The following is a 21519-nucleotide window of genomic DNA, read 5'->3' as shown; positions in this document are numbered from 1 at the left end:
ATGTTGCTGGGTTCAACACATTACAACGCTTTATCCGTATATGACTTGCCAAAAGTGTCAGCTCATACCCAGAAAACCTTGCGCTCGTCAGGTGTTGAGTTTTCGTTTGGTTCAGAAGAGTGTCAACTGCATGCGGAACCATCACCGTAAGCATATTATCCATGACCAAACCTGCGGACTGTCGAATGGACACCGCAGCTGCTTCTGTTGCTTTCAGACAACTCGGTAATGCTCTAGCTACTGGGTCTAAAGTTGAGGAAAAATACGCACATGGGCGTTGTTTGTCGCCAAATTGTTGCGTCAAGACACTCAACGCACAACCATCCCTCTCGTGAACGTACAGTGTGAACGGCTTACTGTAATCGGGAGTACCTAACACAGGAGCCGAACACAACGCATCACGTAATTCCGAAAAACTTTGCTGACACTCTTCAGTCCAAGGCAAAGGAGTCGAAACATCCTTGCACGTGAGAGCTAACAATGGCTTCGCTAATAATGAAAAATTTGGAATCCATTGTCTGCAGTATGACGTAATACCTAGAAAGGCACGCACATCTCTCTGAGTTTTTGGCACAGTCATTCGCGCAATCGCTGCAATTCTTTCTGGGGTCAACCTTCTCCCTTCTTTTGACAATAAGTGACCCAAATAGGTTACTTCTTGACAACAATATTGCAGCTTAGAAGGTGACACCTTGTGATGTAAATCACATAAATGCTGCAACAACGACACTGTAGTGGTTCTGCAAATAACCTCGGTATCAGAAGCCACTAATAAGTCATCAACGTACTGAATCAAAGCTGCACCCGTCGGTAATACAAATGCATCCAGTTGACTTTTAAGGGCTTGACTATAGATCGATGGACTCTCACAATAGCCCTGTACTGCGCGTTTAAATCTAAAACTGCGACCACCTAGTGAGAATCCGAATAGATCTCTGCTTTCCTCAGCAATCGGAATGCTAAAGAAAGCATTCTTTAGCTCAATCACCGTGAACCAGGAGGCAGAAGCTGGAATTAAGGTCAACAAGGCCGTGATATCTGGCACCACAGGAAATTGTGGGACCACGATCTTATTGACCTCTCTTAAATCAATTACAAAACGGTACACAGGAGGTTTAGATGAATCAGTTCGTTTCAGGATGGGTAACACAGGACTATTACACACATTTCCCCAAGTTTCTTCAATGACATCCTTTTCGATCAGGTCATAAACGATCGCTAATAGCGCTCGCTCACCATCAAGAGAAATACGATACTGAGGTATACGTGGTAATCGCACATTTGATTTCAACTGGACCACATAAGGTGGAATGTCCAACAAACCCACATCTATGGGGCCCGTGGCCCATAGTGACGCAGGAAGGGAACTCAGTTCCGGTGGGAACTTATCGATCGATAAGTACATAGGAGAGATTATTCTCTGACCTAATGTAAGCTCCACTCCCGCAGGAGAGCAGTACAAAGTCGCATATAATCGTTTTAACAAATCCAAACCCAAAAGATTCTCGCCAAAACCAGTGGAGAGAATCAAGGGAGCCTCCAGCTCACGAGGACCAATCGTAAGGGGCAAAGGGCTGGAGACAGGATTGCTAACAGGGGCGCCAGAGAATCCAACGGAAACATTCGTTAAGCCGGACAAAGGTGCGCCAGGGAGTTTTGAATGCATGATGGAACTTTTTGCTGCACCAGTGTCCAACAGAAAAGGCTCAACTACGCCAGATGTAGCAACTGCGACGTAAGGCCCTCTCTGATCAACCGGAACTGACACTACTCCCTCTCTTTGTCGGTGGCTGTCCTAGTAACGATCACCTGCCTCAATCTCATGTCCAATGTAATAATCGTCCACATGGTACTGTGCCGATCTATCGGACCTCGCATTCCGCTGATCAAAACAATTATTCGCATCCAACGAAGTAGGAGAGCGCTCATTCTGATTCTGAGAGTTACCATGACCTCTACCTCGAAATGCCTGTTGGGGACCACCACGTCCCCCTCGAGCCAAAACATGATTATAGCGATCACGTAAAGTGGGACAATTAAATTTGATATGTCCCTCTCCCCTACAATATGCACACTGATTATATCCAAGCATAGATCTAAAGTCAGAGGAGTCAGAGCGTGACTGCATCCTGGAAGACTGTGCCTGTGGCCGATACTGCTGTTGCGAATCATTTTGATTCGAACGCGGAGGCTACTCTTGTTGCAACAAAACCTTCATTTTAAGCTCCTTCGTTTTCTTATCTGAACGATCACTTTCTTCTTTTTCCCTATTTTCGTAGTATTGAACCGTCGCTAGTATTTGAGCAGTGGTTGAAACGGCCCATGCACTTTCTGAATTTTTCAATTTGTTGCATAATTCAGGCAACAAATTTAACACAAACTTATGAACAAATAACCGCTGTCCTCCCTCCGTACTCATGTCCTGACCACTATGATCAATGAATGCTTCCTCAAATCTAGTAAAGAAATCAGAGACACTTTCGTCTTTCTTTTGCTTACAAGCCAACAATTTGTCCCAATTCACCCTCATCGCTGGCATAAGCGTTTTCATGAGCGTAATGATTCTTTGGGGCAAATCCGTAATTAACTGCTCGGGCTAAGCCCCACCAATTTGTCGTCCATCAGCCGCTAATAGCGTAGCCCAATCACCACCCAACTCAGCCAAATGATTCTCTTGGCGGATTTTTGCCCAAATCGGTTGCGGTACAATATTACCAAACAACATGTCGATGTCAGCAAGGTTCATAATAGAAGCATCCACCAGTTGGGATAACTCCTTATAATAACCTGCCGGATTTTTGCGTGGATCAGGCAAGGATTGCTTCACCTGTAAGACTTCTGATCGCTTCCATGGGAGGTGTATCCAAACCCTTTGGAAATACGGCAGAACCACAGGATTAGCGTTCGGATCCCCTGGCATCCAAACTGGCGGAACCTCTCTCATAGGATACTGACCGGAGTTCGCTTTTGGAGTATCGGAATCGTCATCAAACGACACCCGAGAAGGCACTGTAGACCTAAAGGCTAATAATCGCTCTAATGCACGTCGTACATCTGCACCTACGATCATACCATTCAAAAAACGACTCTGAAGTTCGGTCATTTTGGGCGGTACATCATCTAAGTCATCATTATCCCACTCTTCCCTCAAGGAGTTGCACATTTCTTCAAACACAAATCTCTGTGTTGGCTCATTGAACTGAGAAAATGTATCGAAAACTATGCGTGAGGTGTATTTAGCAGGGTGTCTAATCCATCTACGCGCCATAGTTTCTAACATTGCTCTCTCTCTTCCACCAGGGATTTGACTTCGTCTCTGGGGAGTTTCAGAGACATCGGATTGAAGTAACGATCCGGAAAGTGGGGAGTAGAGGGTAGCAATAGAGTTAGGGATACGATTACGAACGGAAGGAGAAGAGGAAAAAAGAACAGGAGCAACAGCATTAGAAGCGGTTGTAGGATCAGTGGGGGTAGCAGGAACAATAGACTGAGAAGGTACAGGCAAAGAAGCAGTAGGAAGAGGAACAGGTAGAGGAGCAAGAACAGGACCAACAACAGGCTGACCAGTAGCCGCCAAAACACCAGGAGGGGGAACAGGAGGAACTACAGGAGCCGTAGCACCCTGTGCATAAGGAGGTGGTGATTTCATTAAATACGCTAACAAAGGATCCTCTTTCGAGTCTTCTTCCTTTTTATCGAGATTTGACGATAACACCGGATAACATTTATCCGCCCACATGTGATGCAGTCTAACTGAAACTTCCGTTTCTTTATCTGCTTTATCTTGATGGTGACATTCTGCATCTTGCATTATCGTAATGATACTACTTTCTTTCTTATTTTTCTTAAGCTGTTTGATTTCTCTCTGCCTGGCCTCTTTGCGCCATAACCGAAAGGAATCGAACATAGCCGACCTAGATTTTCTTTTAAACAGTTTCGCTTCGAGATTATCTAAAATTTTAGTGTTGAAACTTCCATGTGATGGCCAACTTAGGTCACCGTCATTTTTCGTATAACGAATCCAATATTCATTATATATAATAGGGCCCACACCATGTCGACTATAGAGCTCATATATCGGAGTTCCAACTGGAGGTATCGGACACGAGTCCTCCAACCGGGAGTCCATACTGTGACATTTAAAGAAACCAAGGAAACCACTATGGCCAGGCATCTTGCACGCTAACCTAGTATCAAACTTCAAGGGTTATCGAAGTACACAATCTTCGTGAAATACAAAAACCTCGGTTTTTGGCAATTGCAACTGTCAAATAACAACTAAGAACCAACAACTAAGAACCACAAATGCAATGGAACCATACAAAACGACTAAGCACCAACAACAACCAAGGATACTGGGAGCGACCCACAAATACTTAACTGAGAACTCAATGGCGTCACCAGGAAGGCCCGTCTGTCGTCTCGCCGTACAAAGGACTACGCCAGGCGCCAAAACAGGTCGACAGTCAGAGCATCGGTCCGTCGCAACCGTCAGGAGGCGGGGATCTTCGCAGGAAAAGTCTTCGGACCACTTATTTCGACAACAGGATCGATGAAGCGGGGTGCACCTTTCCTCGGAGATTTCACACGAAGTTCCTCACGATCGTCAGGTTTTGGACCGGTACCGCTGATGTCGCCCCACGTTGGGCGCCAACTGAAGGACTGGGTTCTTTAAGGCCCAGCGGTGCCAGGGAACAACACCTGAAACCTTCGTGGGTTACCTGCTCTGGCGTACAAGTGACAGAGACACGGGACGCTTCCTTCGGCGTCAAAGATCAGCGTTTATTACTGCAGGGATACAGAAATCGCAAGAAGTACAACATAGTGTAGGTTCTGAGAGTCTGCTTCAAATTGCAAAAGGGAATCGCTCCTTTTATACACATTTTCGTCATTGCTCGACATAACGAACAAAAGGTTACAACTCAGTTCCCACAGTAAACTTCAAAAGGATTGCATTCATGTTTTCAGAAGCCCGGAACATGATTATAGTAACATTGCCGGTTCCCAACTGTAAAAGCACATCATCTCGCCATAAGGCACATTCCACTCTAGTTGTAAACAGGCGAAAGAAAGAGACAGGAACAGGTGTAAGAAAGACAGACAACCGTAACAGAAGAGTGTGGGGGCAATATCGGAAGCGTGATCACAGGATCAAAGGACTCAAACCTAACATGTGTAAAGCTGAAACAATAGACCAACACGGCAGAATAAGCCTCAAGCTGAGCCATCTGCCTTTGCCGTGTCATTCCCCCGGTCGTAAAGACGACCCCAAAGAATATTCATCTTCCGCCAGAGCTTGGGAATCCCAGGGTCACGAAGCGGACATTGTCCCTTCGCTGGCTACGTGAGGGCAAGAAACAAAATGGATGCCGTATCTAAAATGGAACCCGAGGGTTCAGATGGAAAAACCCGTAAAGGAGACGAACCCTTCTAAGTAGTGTAGCGTAAACGCATACACCTACTAATCTCGTCATTGACGGTTCATAGATACCAAACTCGTCCATATCCGAGAATGCCCAAAACGTCGTAATGATTCTCACGGAACCTCATCTCCCTCCCTCTCCCTCTTTCTCCCTCTCCCTCGGTCTCCCCCTGTCTGTCTCCCTCTGTCTCCCTCTCTGTCTCCCTCTCTCTCTGTCTCCCTCTTGTCTGTCTCCCTCTTGTCTGTCTTCCTCCCTCTGTCTCCCTCTATTTGTCTCCCTCCCTCTGTCTCTATCCCTCTGTCACCCTCTGTCCCTCTGTCTGTCTCCCTCCCTCTGTCTCCCTCTGTCTGTCTCCCTCTGTCTGTCGCCCTCTGTCTCCCTCTCTCTTTCTCTGTCCCTCTGTCTCCGTCCCTCTGTCTCCCTCCCCCTGTCGCCCTCTCTCTCTCTCTCTCTCTGTCTCCCTCTGTCTGTCTCCCTCTGTCTCCCTCACTCTGTCTGTCTCCCTCCCTCTGCCTCCCTCCCTCTGTCTCCTTCCCTCTGTCTGTCTCCTTCTATCTGTCTCCCTGTCTCTGTCTCTGTCTCCCTCCCTCTGTCTCCTTCTTTCTCTGTCTCCCACGGTTTCCCTCTCTCTCTATCTCCCTCCCTCTGTCTGTCTCCCTCCCTCTGTCTCCCTCTATCCATCTCCCTCCCTCCCCCTGTCTGTCTCCCTCTGTCTCCCCCTCTGTTTCCCTCTGTCTCCGTCACTCTGTCTGTGTCTCTCTGTCTCCGTCCTTCTGTCTCCCTCCCTCTCTGTCTCCCTCTCTCTGTCTCGCCCAGCCCCCATAGAGCGGAGTGCCTCAGAGTCTGCGCTGGAAAGCTCTGCACTACTGGATGCACTCATAGCCACGTACTTATTACTTGCATGAGTATGTGGCGTACAGGATGACCTTTGCCAGACTTGTCATTGCATCACTTGTGTCTGGCCTTCACTTTTGTATTCCTTTCCTACAGGCATTAAATTTAATTGCATATACGGTGGCGAGTGAAACTGCTCTTCCCATCAAGTGGAACCCTCACCTACTAAGCACAGTAAGGACAGAGTCCGTTTATGCAGTATAGGTCCTGATGAATGCCACGGACCCCTTGGGGCCAGCAGGCAGAAACATGTTGGTGGAGGGCAATAGAATCCCCATCACACCGATCATTGTTTTTAAACACCATATGATGCCAGTTACATTAAAGTAAGTATGGCATCTGTAATGGCATTTTAACTTCACATTTTTGTAAGGGCCCCCACTTAGCTTTGGAAGTGCATCCCTGTCTTCAGGTGTATGCCCGCCCTCTATCAAACCAAGTTTTTAGAAGGCGAGGACTGGTCAATGATGAAGCATGACACCAGGTGGTGTGTGAGACCAGTCTTCCACTTTTTTTGAGATGCCTGTACTCACAAGCTAACACTATTACACTGTAGCACCTTGGTCATCATACTAGGAGTGGCTTGTTTGTGGTAAATATTCTAGTTTGGAGGCTGCCTCTCCTAACACTCAGTGCCTCTAGTTCCCTTCCTCAGGTCTTTCCTGAGGTTTTATGGTTATACACATCCCCATTGACTGGACTGTGCCAGATGGCCACCCTCTAGCAATGGGGTATATGTTGCACAAGGCATATCCCCATGTATGTAATGTAATGCATGTGTGTACATATGACATGTTTGCTGTGATTTTGCACACAATTACAGAGACATGTCTGGGAATGTGTCTCCCGCCATAGATGACACGGCCACGGTAGCAGCAGTTGCATCGTAATACGGCCAGGGGAACATTCCCTGCCTTGGCAGTCAGAATTGGATGTTCTCTCTCACTTATCCCTACCAATCCATATTCGTCTCCCTTTCCACTGGACCTATAGCCCCTCTCATGTGCCCTGCTTGACGTATAATCTAAATGTGTCAATTATTACTTAAGTACAGATGACACCTATGGCCTTTTATTAAATGCCCACAGTATACATATGCTCTGTATGTAAATAGCACGATTAATTGCATGCTGCATGAGCAGACTAGTTGAGAATAGCATGTTTCAAATGCTGAAATGCAGTAGCATGAAACATGTTCACCTCATCAGAGAGCTGAAAGACAGTAGGATGAAAACAAAAAGACAAATGAGCTATGCATGCAATGCCAGCAGCAGCATTCTGTCAAGTTCAGCAGGTAGAAAAGCAATCTCATCCCTGTCTGCAACTGTCACCAGATAAGACGTTCGAGTTTATCAATGTACACGCGCAGAAAGGATGTGGGATGCAAATACCAAAACAAGGGAACAGGCGACTGCATTTTTGGCTTTATAGAGTAAATAAAAAAAACCTGAAGTGACAATGGAAAATCATTTTTTTTCATTATTCAAACTGCACAATTCACCTTTGTTAAGAAATATTATTGCATTTTGGTTGTAACTGCTCTGCATTGAATCAACTTTTTAGCATAAATCCAGCTGCTCGAACAAATAACAAGTGTTCTTGTTCTTTAATTCTGTTGAGTTGCATTAGGTTCTAGTGAAACTACTGACACATTCTGAGCCTCCAAATGCATTTTTACTTCATTGGTGCTGATTTAGGACATAACCCTGTATTTCAATTCATTCTAAATAAAACATAATCATCATCTGAACAAATACGTAACAGCTGTTCTTCTATATATACTCCATTACATCAAAACGTTATTAAAATGACCAAATTATTCCTAATTAACCTTGATATTTTTCATATAAACTTTCTCTTTAATGTATTGTCCACAGCTCATAGACACGATATTTCTGTAGAAACCTTTTATCCAAGAGGTCTGCATAGAACAGCACCCGATTGTCTATATCATACATTTAAACGTAATCAGATTTTACAAATTTGGCGCATAATTAGATTTTGCATCAAATACATATAGTTCACATAAGGCTTGAATAGATCAAAAAACTAATGATTGCTTAAAAAATTGTCAATTTTGTAAAAGAAAAAGTTGACCTATTTACTTAAATTAATTAACATTTTCAACATGCAATAAAATGAATTCGATCAATTTGAACTTTTATTTTCTCCTTTTTTTTTTTGTCCTCATTCCGCCAACTTTCTTGCTGGTAAAGCTCTTACCTGTCAGTGAGGGCTTTTATGAGCTTGTCCCTGCAAAGAATGCTGCTGCTTCCACATTCCTCTCCCTCCCGCGTTGATAAAGAGCAAGGGAGGAGCCGAGACCACAACATATAGGCTTAATCATTGGACTCGCTTTGCTGTTGTCTCCAAGGTACAACTGGTGCCCAAACCCTCTCCAAACTCCTAGCTTCACAAGAAATATCAGTCAGACATGTAAAGTTAATGCTTCTGAAACAGTCAACCCCAAGAGGGGGGTTTTCCGATTTCCATAGTGCTCAGATATCCTTCTTTGCCAGGAAAACATAAAAAGCAACGTTTCTTATGACGGGATGTACTCGTAAACTTGCTTCTGAACCAAAGAATATAAGGCTTACCTCTGTCCGTTGTCCAGTCACTTCCTCGATGATATTGCACAACAACATCCAAAAAGCTGAAATCTTTGGGCACTGCATAAACATATGGAGGCCATCTGCCAAAGGAAGCACACTCTTTGGACATACATAATCCTTATCAGTCTCTCTTGAGAGCCTAGCCAGCGACCAATACCCCCTATGTGTTGTAAACAGTTGACTTCTCTTAAGTGAAGCAGCTTTCACCACTGCCCGTAAGATGGAGAAGGAAGATTGCCATGCTTGCATTAAATCTCCTTCCAAGTATCCCTCTTCCCATAAGTCAGATATGTCCAATGGGCTATTATCTTCTTTCTCCAAAATGGCCCAATACCAGATTGACACTTCCTTTTTTATCAGACTCGTTCTCAATGCCTGTTCTAACCATAGCATCCTCCTCCTCCATCCACTCTTGGGCAGCCCACCGGGAGCGTAGCTGTTAATACTTTAGCCTTGTAAGCTGCCGCATAATACAATTGCTCAGGACCTCCCACTGTATCAGACTAGACACTGTTTTGAGATCTGCCCAGTGTCTCAAACCTGCAGATTTTAAGGGTTTACTGAGCTGATCTAACAAACAGTCAGGGGTGCCCAGAGAATCCCAAATCGGTGCCAAAGATGAGTAGTATGGTACCTCAGACCTCTTTCGAAAGATCACCCAAGTGTTTAGGGCAACTCTCAAAATCGTTAACCTTACCTTTTTGAAAAACTTTGTATCCCCATACTTAAAAAAATATGAGGCTGCCCCTGGCTTAAGTTTCCAAGCAATGCCTCAAGGAGTCTCCCCATAGGGGAGCCATCTGGTTTAACTGCTAGCATGTGGAGGTTCTTAAAGTGGAATGCATAGCAATAGTAAAATGAATCTGGAAAGGCCAATCCACACGCCTCCAACCTTCTCTTCAGTTTCTTCCATGCTATCCTAAGTCCCTTTGATGCCCAGATGAAACTACCAATTTTACCCTGCAATTTAGCTATGTCCTCTCTCTGAAATATCAATGGCATAGAGTTTTAAAAAAAGTTATCTTTGGGAGGATTATCATCTTTATAAGATTAACTTAGCCATATATATTTAATTGTAAATTAGCACATCTCGCTAACATTCTCCCACCTCCTGATTCACTTTTTTCCAATTAACTCCTGGGATGACTTCAAGCTTTTGTGTTATAAGGATTCCAAGAAATCTTATTTGGGTTCTTGCCTCCATACTACCATTAGCCTGATTCCAATCCATCACTTCCCTCTTGTTAACATTGACCTTATAGCCTGACACCTTTTCAAAATCCTGACCTCTATCCATCAGTTGGGGATCGCAACCTGCGGGTTGATAGTATATAGAGTCTGATCATCCGCATACAATGCTAATTTAACCACAAACCCAGAAGTCTTAAAAGGAATTATCATAGCATCAGACCTAATCTGCTGCGCAAAAGGCTCGATGAATAGATTAAACAGTAGTGGGGATAGAGGGCATCCCTGCCATGTACCCTTGGTAATATGGAACCAGTCAGACAGCTCTCCGTTAACCAACACCCTGGCTTTGGGTAGGCAATAGAGATTCAGTACTGCCCTCACTGTTCTATTTGGGAATCCAAAGCTCTTGAAGGTCCCCCATAGATATAACCAGTGCACTTGATCAAAAGCCTTTGCCTCATCTACCGCAACTACATCTAGAGGTAGTTTCTGGGCCTCTGTCATATCTATTGCTCCCACCATCAAAAATGTAAGTTCATTTAAATGCCTCCCCACGATAAAGCCTCTCTGAAATGATGTATTATGCCCTTAATAACCTGTGCTACTCTGGTCGCCATTATCCCTGAAACTTTTGTATAATCCGTGTTCTAGAGCGATATTGTGTATAACTGTACTGGAAATCCATCTGGCCCAGTAATTTTCCCAATTGTCATTTTCTTAAATTGTACCCTGATATCTTCATCTGTGATCTCTGCCTCAAGGACCCGCTTCTGCTCACTTGTTAATTGCGAGAGTTCTATCGCATTTAATTACGCTTCTATACAATCTTTACTTGGCTGTAAATCCTCTTGATATACACTGCACAATTATCTCAAAGCTTCCCCTCGAATTTCAGCATCGGTGTTTAACATCAACACGGTCTCTGAATACATCAGGCTCAAAATTGAGTTCCTAACTCTATCAGTTTTAGCCTTCCATGCCACTAATGCACTACACTTTTCCCCATACGCAAAGTGATGGAGTTTGCTGACATTCCATCTTTCCTGTATTCTTCTTTCTAAATGAGCTTCATATTTCACCTGCAGATCTACCAATTCCCTTCGGAGTGCTGATACCCTAGCATTTCCCTCCAGTGAGGCCATCTGAAGTGCATGTTCTTTGATCTTAATTCCTATGGTTACCTCTTCATCCTTCTGCCACTGAGCACGTCTCTTGCCTGCCATGCTAGAACCAATTACCGCCCGTATATATGCTTTAAATGCATAACAGATGATTTGAAGACTGGTAGGGCCTCTGTTAAATGAAACAATCTGTTGTTCTATCTGCTATCTTCTAGATCTGCCACTACCCTCTGCTCTAACAAGATAGTTCTATATAAGGTCCACCTTCTTTCCACCCCGACTGCCGGTGATTTAAGGAGAGGTTCACTTGCGAGTGGTTCGAGAGGACTTTAGGGGCATGCGTTATATCCTCCACCTCACTATACAACTATTGATCCACAAATAAATAATCAATAAGAGAATGTTGGCCATATTTTTTACTAACAAAAGTAAAGCCCCTATCTATCCCTGCCATCATATGCCCAACATCTGCCAGATTGAATTCCATCATCAAACTTTTTAAACAGGCGAGTGATTTAGGGGAGCTGACAGATTTTGCTTTAGATGTTCTATCTAACCCCTTGCTTCGGACTATATTAAAATCCCCTCCGAACATGATCGGCGCCATGGTTTCCAATAAACACGCTTCTAAATGTATTAGTGCATTTGGGGAATCACAGTTTGGACCATAATATGCGGCACATACTAGCAACTTTCCCTGTATCCCCATGCTGCCCACTAATAGTTTATTAGCCTTATCCCAGCGTTGTTTCTAATGATTAGGGCCACCTCCTAGTGGATCCTCTCTGATCAGAGCATACTGCGTCCTGGACTCATTGTAGTTTTGATCCAGCAGCCCACCAGCAACAGGTACTCCAATTCCATATACTCACCTGGGCCCATAAACACACTCACACAACCTGGCAATAACCGTTGGAGTCAAAGTGTAAGTTTTTCTACCATTTCAAGATTAGTCACCCCCTATTCTCGACTAATCATTCACTGATTAAAAAGTTCTTTCCTCTGGTCAATGGACCATTAGTTGAACTAGTTGATGGTGAAATGACATAAATGATTTCTCTTTTATGATTAAATAACCACAGACTCTAGAAAGTCTTCATCTAAATTCATTTCATGTGAACCACTTACAAAGTACAGTACAGTCAGTCATAGGAAAGGAGATTGAATTAATCAATCATCTAACACATACTTCATAGAGTTGCAATGACTTATGCTCAGAAAGGATAGGATAGAGAGTAAAGAGCATCTGCACCTTCACAGAAAGGATATTTACCTAGGATGGTGTGAAAACCAACCCCTGGCCAAGGAGCTGGGAAGGGTCCCCAAAAAAGTTCACAAGACAAAGGCTTCAGGACAGGATAGATCATCTCTCCACCATGGATGTTTGCGTAGCACCCCTCTCTGACACTCTCTTCCTACTCGAGATTCTTCCCTGATCTTCTTCTAAGTAATTTAATTTAAGATAAAGTGGATCTGCATTCGATTCTTCCTCAGCATCTCTCGTCACTACAACAGCATCCCGAGCTCTGCAGCAATCAGCAAATCTAAGTCTAACTAACTAAGACTACCTCAATTACCCTACAATATTCATGTGCCTCCCATTAATGTTTCAATATTGTAAAAATACTAACTCTGATTGGACACGCAAGGGGGGATGATCATCACACCATGCTTCTTTTTCATCTTATTGTTATAAAGAAGGGTAGACCCAACATCTCTGGGACCTGGGTGTAGAACAGTATAGGAAGAAGTGGTCCCAGTGCAGTTGTATTTAAAAGGTGTTTCAAAATCGGTATCAAAGAACAATAACAAAGAGAAAGTACTTAGTGCTAAAGTATTGTTTAATCACACTCAGTACCTGATGGATATTAGTTTAAACAAACAATTTATAAATAACATTTGAATATAAAATGCTGGTGTGCCCAATTGGGTGTTACTTTAAACAGAACTATAATTTAATTTACTACTCTAAAATTAATTACATTTTGAAATGTAGTTAATGGTGCTGCAGTATTACATACATAAACACTATTTGTATTAACATTTAACTTGCAAATGTTTTAAACACTTGTTTTTTAAACCTCAATTAACATTTCAAAGTGTACCTATACCTTAACACAGGGAAATTTACAACACCACTGTGGAGGTCTCAGCTAGTTAGTATAATTTTAAATATGATAGTGTCACCACTATTGATTATTTTACAGTTCTATATATTTTTTTTAAATGACTCCATCTCTTGTTTCTGGGGGTATGGAATGTATCCACACATCTGAATAATTTTACACTCATGAATGGTAAATAATCAAACGTAGTAATGTTACAAACAACAAATGAGTAAATGACATATGTGGATTTAGTCACATGTAAATTTACATGTATGAATAGGCTCCCTTGACATGTTGAAGTGTAATGTTTTAGTTGTTTGAGGGTGCTGGATGCATCTGAAAATCATGACTGTACTAGGGCAATCTACTATGTCAGTGCGTAATGCAGATGTCAGCATCACAGGATCCAAACAGAATTACAAATTTAGAGTACTTTTTTAAATAAAATGCCACAATATTGAAACAAAAATCAATCCACTAAGGGGAAAATAACATAGGACATTTTTAAATTTTAAGTAGGAATAAAGCCAAGAAGCATTAAATGGCAATGATAGTGATTGGTTTGGTAGACTGGGATCTAGGTGCATTTTGACACTGAGCTCAATGGAGAACAGTTCAGGTACAGCAATCACATTTTTCCTTGTAAAATATGTTACCTTGTGACTTAAGTCCTTTAAGTCCCAATGCACCACAGGAGTTCAATCCTAAAGTCCACCCAGGGCCTCATGTGCCGTGCTTAAGATTCAAAGGGTTTCAGGCAGAGGCCAACAGCAGGGTCCAGTACAGGCCCATTTGCCACTTATTAGCTGTGTAGTTAGAGAAACTGTAGCCTGTTGTGGATAGCTCTGTCACTGTAACTTTGACAGGAAGTCAGCCTAAGGACCCTTGGAGTCCACTTCTTTGCATTGGTATAAGAGAAATCAGTGAGAACACATGCAATCCTTTGGGGCCCTTCTCAGGTCACCGGCAGCAGGTTCAGTATTCTTCTGACCTCACTCTGAGAACCAGGAGTGTTCTGCAGTGGGTAACTGGGGATGCCACATTTATGTCTGCCATGACCTAGTGGGTGTGATTGACTACTCGGTGTACCTTAACCCCTGGGGTGAAAGTTCCTGGGGCCTACCCACATTCAGCAGTTTCAAGATGGCGAATGTCTTTAGCCAAACTAAATTACTGCTATGAAGGCTATGAGTGGAAGCGTAACATGGGGCTCCTAGTGTTCTCCAACATCTAGCACCAAAATCCACATTGAGGCAGCCACTGTACCCTCAATAAAATTTGAGTTTTCAGAAACCAAAAAGTGAATATACAAAAAAGGTTTTGCCATCCTGTTCTCTGACTTTCAAGTGTGCTCCCGGTGTCACGTTTAAAATCCAGCAAGTCTCTAAACAAGGATTTGAAACTCAAGCACAATTTGACACTGTAATGTCAAAAAGGATGCTTCCAGCCCCCACCCTGCATATTTTCAGAGGTGTCATCCCTGACCATTCTGGCCAGCCTACTGTTTGCGCCTGGAATGCATGTCATACCTTTTCACACTCATTCAAACGTGAATTGCTCGCTGGGAGAAGTTTTGAAAGCGAATGCAAATTAACCTACAAAAACTTCATGGAGTGAAAAGATAACTTTCTAAAAGTTATTTTTCCTTATTATGTATAAAAAATCTGACTTCACCATTTAATTTGATTTTTAGTAACTATTAAAAATAGTTGTTTCATCATTTTTCTAGTATGTCACTCTCCTGAAATAGAGTAGGAATTCAGTCTGTATTTTGTTTTCTACATAGGACAGCTGGACATATCACAATAAAAAAATATATTTTTTGATGTTAATCACTGTAAGGGCATGTTAGCATTACATTTCTACATGTCAAAATTTTCAAAACAATGCATCCTGCCTTGTGCACTGCAAGTCCTATATAGGGTCTTATTAGTATATAAAAGGGAGGTTTTGAACTGTTACAAGGGTTTATTGGACAGGAGGAATTGCACTGGTGGGCCTGAAGCCATGTTTGTCCTACAGTGTACTTGATGGCACAATATGTGCTGCAATTCACCTGTAAAATGATCAAATGATGGATGGAATGCTGAACAATGCAAATATTCACCCCCAGTCACAAAGATATGGGTTTAATCCATCATTCTTTTGGTCACCACGCCACCCCAGTTTGGACACAGCCTTATGCAAATTAGTCTTGACCCTGATTCTCATGGGAACAGTCCAGCCTGAACTGCCAAGCCAAGTCCTCAATGGATTGAAAACAAGCATCCTGGGAAAGGACTTGGGGCTTCAACCCTCATCAGTCAGGCTGGATTCAAACCATTGTAGCAGTGAGCACAGGACCCACGTCTGGACATACCCTTTCCACTTCAAACAACAAAAGCAAAAGGAACAAATGATGAACGGAATGCTGAACAATGCAAACATTCACTCCCAGTCACAAAGATCTGGGTTTAGTACATTGTTTTTTTGCTCACCACTCCACACCAGTTTGGAGACAGTCATATGCAAATCAGTCTTGACCCTATTCCTCATGGGAACCGTCCAGACCGAACTACCAAGCCAAGTCCTCCCTAGCCCGCAAACAAGCATCCTGGGACAGGTTTCGGGGCATTACCCCATATCAGCCAGGCTAGCTTAAATACAGATCTGAGTGCTACAGGATATCATGGTGGATAAGGAAGTAATCTTTTTGCTATTCTGAACTGCAACGTTTCGAATATTGAGGTTTTCTACCAAGCTGAAACACACCAGGTTTTCTTTGGGGAAATATCTGTAGGGGAAAAAGCTTGAAATGTGCATACCACTTATAATATAAATTCTTGCAAATCGTGAGCAGCATGGCACTGCGGATTAGAGTCTTACAAGGATTACTAAGAGGCCCTTCTCGATTAGAGTGTAAAGAGGGCTGGTATTTTCTGCTCCATCAAGAGGTATTGATACCAAAAGCATCGGAAATTCCAAGGGGAAATATACTCTGATAAGGAAGTGTCTTGGAGAGATTGGGGATTCACCCGCGTAATTCGCACCGGTTCCTGCAGTTATCCTGATTTCCCCTCAGTTTCATCTGGGCATTGTACAAGGTTTCTGTGGAGTCACAGCTGATTTTTGTAATACCGATGCAGACGTTACATTTCTTACCAGCCTATTTCGACTCTGCTCGCACTCGCTAAATACTCTAGGAGTTAACTGTTGGCACACAGAAAAACGATCACCTGAAGTCTGATGCGAATATTAGGAAGTAATAACTTTCAATCACCCACCGAATTCAAATATAGCTCGCCGTTTTACCTTCTGCCTATAGCTGAAATATTTCCTATTCATGACTATATTTTGAAATCGTAGAAAAATGTCGGACAGGTATGCACGCGTATCTCATTGCTTCTTTACTGCGCTTGAGCGCTGCTATATTAACGGACTATTTCTATATTACCAGCTTGTGATGGAAGGCAAAAACCTATCGAATGATGGTACAGTTGTTATAGGAAACTCAGAAGAGAGCAGCTGCTCCTTTTTAAATTAATCTGTCCTGTCGTTTAGTTTAAGCATCATGCATTAGCGAAGAGATGCAAAATCAATACTGGTTTTCACCTAGTGTTGTTTCAAGGCTGTGATGTATAGGAAGTCTAAATGAGTTTATCTTCCTAAAAAGGTCAACCATGCCTTATCTTTCATCAGCGGAATTGTTTTCAAAGCTAGAACAAAGCCAGACAAAACCTTACAAAAGAGGGTTTACAGAATGAGGTCACAAAAACATGGATTGTAAAAGTGTTCTTCTCCCAATCAGAATCAGCTTGAGGAATTAGGGGGCAGATTTACAAGCCCCTTGTGACACATTTACGCCGCTGTTGTGTCACTTCTGTGACACAGTGGCGGCGTAAACCATGCGCCACTTTGTGCCTTATTTACAACGTGACGCTTCAAAGGAGATGCGCCACGTTGTAAAGCCCTGGGCCGCATGAAACCTGCGTTAGGTTTCATGTGGGCATTCCGTCTCAGGAACGCCTCGTAAAAGTGACTCAGTGAAATCTACAAGATTTCACTGAGTCACTTTTCCGAGGCTGTTGCAACAAAACCTTACGCCTGCTTGAAGCAGGCATAAGGAGTGGGGCACCACGTTAGGTATCGGCGGCCCCTGTGCATTCCTGGAGTTGCGTCGCGCTTGCGATGCGACTCCAGCAATGCACTGCCCTGGCGACACAAGATGCAACATGCATCTACCTATCCTTGCCCCACGGTGCTCCGCATTGTACATGTGATGCATCCATGGTGGCGCAAGAGGAGACTTGCGTGTTGCATCTGTTCTGGCGCATACCTGCTGATTTACAGAGATGCGCCAGACATTGTAAATATGCCCCTTAGTTTTTACATTTTGGACACGTAAGAGAGGCCATGTCATGTATGGCTCCGCCACTACTCCTCTTCCCCTGTGTAGCAGTTCAAAGCAGGGGTAGGTGATTTTTGGGGCCATATATAACATTAAGTTATAGGTAGATAAGTTGATTTCCGGGATGGTTTTCATCTCGTTGTTGTGAGTGACATCATGGATATCTCGACCTTGACCACATTGTCTATTTGATGTCATTCAGAGTCCCTTTGGTGAAAAACAACCCTGTAATTCACTCTTACCTATAAAACCTGTCTCTACTTTCTTTAAATCAGGCCACTTTTGAGGTAACCTGTCATCTAATATAAGATATGACGGACAGATGTTAACTGTACAAACATGTTAAAATTGAGTTCTGACATCACAATGCCTGTTGCAAGAGCCAGCAGCTGAGGGGAAAAGCAGGTCAGGTCAAGCTATTTAAACAAGCAAAAAAAAAAATAGGCTTTTCTATCTTCTGTTTTTTCTACCTGTAAAGTTACAATCAAAAAGGAGATATTTATGACAACATGCCTTTTTTTGCACTCCTTAAGTTATTATCAAAAAGCTCGGATCTTTCTGCATGTTTCTAAACATTCTGAGATACTGCGCTTTTGTTTTTGTAAACTGACTTGTTTAACCGATTCTGAAAATCCATGTCCACCCTTTTTAAGATCCAAGACTCCTGATCTACCTATGAGAAGAATGAATAATAAAATATCTCACGGATGCCTGATCACTGCTCACAAGGTGGCTCAGAACCTAGTATCTCATAAAATATCTATGTTTGAGACAAGTAGGGGGGTGCAGAATAAATGTGGCATAACCTCTCATTGGCCAAGTTCTATATCTGCATTAGATGCATTGGTTATCTCCAGATGTGAGTCCTCTTCTCTCCTGTTTTTCCTTGAGTGTATTTCCTTCAGTGCCAGATTCTTAGGTGTTGACCTTGGTGTTGATGGTCATTCTCTACCTGTTCCTGTCCACACAAGCACTCAGTAGTTGTGCACTGCTGGTCCCAATGTGCTACCCGTCAGTGATACAGCAGGGCTATATTCACGTCTGTAGCTGGTCGCTGTGAGTCACAGAGCAGCTTTTCAGTAGCATGCACTTGGTCATTTCTGATTTTCCCAGTAAAGTTGTGGCTTGAATATAAATTTACCTTTAAAAAACAAATTTTGGTGTCCTAAAAGAACATCCGGTGATCCATGTTTGGTAAAACATTGCAGGCCTTGTCTGTGGAGTTGTAAATAAAAGGTCTGTGATAACAAATGCAGGTGGGCCACAACCTTGCGTGAACGCATTGTGGGCCAGTGGATATTGTGTCCAAATGAGGAGCTCATGATCACTGTGTGTACTGTGTGTGCTGTGTCCTGATTAGCTGCATATTCCTAACTGTATGTGGCATCTGACTTTATGGTGTATTGGGAATGCATGCATGCCTCCAGCCAGTGCTTAGTTGGCGAACAAAAAAAGTGCCAGGCCTCTATCAGAAGGCCACTGTAGTGTGCACAAAAACTAACCATCACACTCTTACAAGGACGACAATTGAGAATATTTCAGCCCCAAAAGCTATACGAATAGTTTGGGCAGTATATATTAGTAATTTTTTATGTATATTGAATTATTAATAATAACTGTAATTGTGCTTATCTCTAAATTAGCCAACCAGCGCCACACTCTCGCAGACTGTCACAAGCACCAGTGTTCACTATTAAGTACCAGTGCTGAGCACCGGAAACTACTTGCTCAAATTAAGCACTGCCTTTGGCCATGTGTGCTTTATTCGGGCCAATTTCCCTGGCCCATTGTATTGTTGCTACGCCTTTCTGGGGAAAGGACCTGCGTTTCCTGTTCACATGTTTGTGTGCCAACTATGTGCCACCTCACCTGTTACCCGGCAATCAGTTAATGCGGGCATAGATTGCAGAGCCTGCCTGATCCCATATTTCTCAGTCGGGTTGATAGAGAGTTCAGTGGTGGATAAATTTGGTAAAAGTGATTCAATTTCATTTGTTAGTACCACTGGCATAATTTTTCATCAATATTAACATTCCCCTTTCTTATTGAATGTTCAACTATATTATCTAACCCATACTTCATGACAGTCAAATTATTGGGGACAAGCTTTTTTCCATTTTAACTAATACTATTTTCCTAGTTAATTGCATTCTACCTAATATGAGGACTGCATTTATACAGCAGGAAACTCCAAATTTTTGGAAATTAAATATATGAAAATGGCATAAGCATGGAGGTGCCCCACTGCCTGTCCAAAATGTGCAGCACTGTAACACAGTTCTTATTTGTTCCCCCTGGGATGGTCCCTTTTCCTCTGTAACACAAGAAATACAGTGTAAGCTTTCATACAATTAAGAGTTGCCCCTTCCCTTCTCACCACATCTCTCTTTTCATCTCAGTATCCAAGATTTTCTGACATAAGGTATGTATCTATGCTTTTTTTTAACCCTGCCGTATGAGACTTGTTTCCCTATGTATCATTGAGATGGGTGGTCCTACACTGGATCTCACTGGCTGGGGTCCGTTTGATATTAAAGAAGACAGTCCCAAAACAAGTAAGGGCCAGCCTGGGACTACAGGAGTGGACATGATTGTGCATTGGTGTGGTGGTTTAGCAACCTCCAATAACCTCTTTTCTGGAATGTCTTGGGCCAAATAGTATCCTCACCTATGGTAACCCTCCTGCACATCCTATCTAGTACTGTTTGAATGTTGCTAGGCTCAGTGAAAAGGTGCAATGCTGTGGGATTGGTCACATATTGGGTCTGATTCACTACTACTCTATGGCTTTTACTCGTTGGATTGTATCTTGGCCCTAATCCTACAAATATATAGGTGGAGAAGGAATTTTGCATTTTCAGGGCTACCACTTTGGACAAGTAAAGCCTGTCTGTGCCTACTGCCTGCGGTATCAGCACACAAACACAACATGACCTGGCGGTTGTCTTGGAGCCCATGGTGATCATGTGCTGATTCCACACGTTTAAGTACACTATGTAATGCATGAGGAATGTTAGTGTTGGGTTTAGAGTAATTCTAAGTGATGTGGGAAAGGTCCATACGCAAACAGGGTGATGGATTCGGGGTAGACGACATCAGACTGCAGTGCTTTGATGAATGGATGCAAAAATGCCCATAACAAACAGAGAGTACATAGAAGAAAAACAATACATAGCTTATGGAACATTGCAGGCCTTTGGACTGGATCCAGGGGAGGTGTTGGTGATCTTCCAGCAAGTGGGAGTGGCTTCAGTCCAAAAAAAAAGTTTGAGGCAAAAATTCACTGTTCAGTTCATAGTCCTTAATTCGCACACTGCAGATCCTGCCGGGGTGCTGTTGTTGCCACCGAACAGGCAGTGCACATAGATATTCAACTGCCAACCTGTTGAAAAAGAGATCTCTTTGCTTTGTTAGTTCCCAAAAAATAACAGTATGTTATTGCATGTGGCTTCGTTTTCCTTTGGAGTTTCTGTGCTTTTTCTTTTGAGCGGTGTGCCTTTTCCCCATCCATTCAAACCATTTTTAGTGAAAAACCGGAAGGTGGCCCTAGTCGGGGTATCCTATTTTGAAAAGTGCATTATTGTTCATGGGAAGAATTAATTTCATGGGGTTGTTGGGCCTTTTAATCTTTATGGGATGTTGGACCTCCCCTCTCTCCGTGTCTCACTGGCAGTTAAATTGGTGAAACATTTTTACGGGGTAATCTCGCTAACATGGGATGTCATTAATCTCAGGGTTCCATGGGCATTTGACTTTCCGAGGTAAACATGGGAGTTGCTATCG

The sequence above is a fragment of the Lissotriton helveticus genome, chromosome 3_1, assembly GCF_964261635.1.
Source record: "Lissotriton helveticus chromosome 3_1, aLisHel1.1, whole genome shotgun sequence".
Lineage (NCBI taxonomy): Eukaryota > Metazoa > Chordata > Amphibia > Caudata > Salamandridae > Lissotriton > Lissotriton helveticus.
This window is presented reverse-complemented; position numbering follows the sequence as displayed.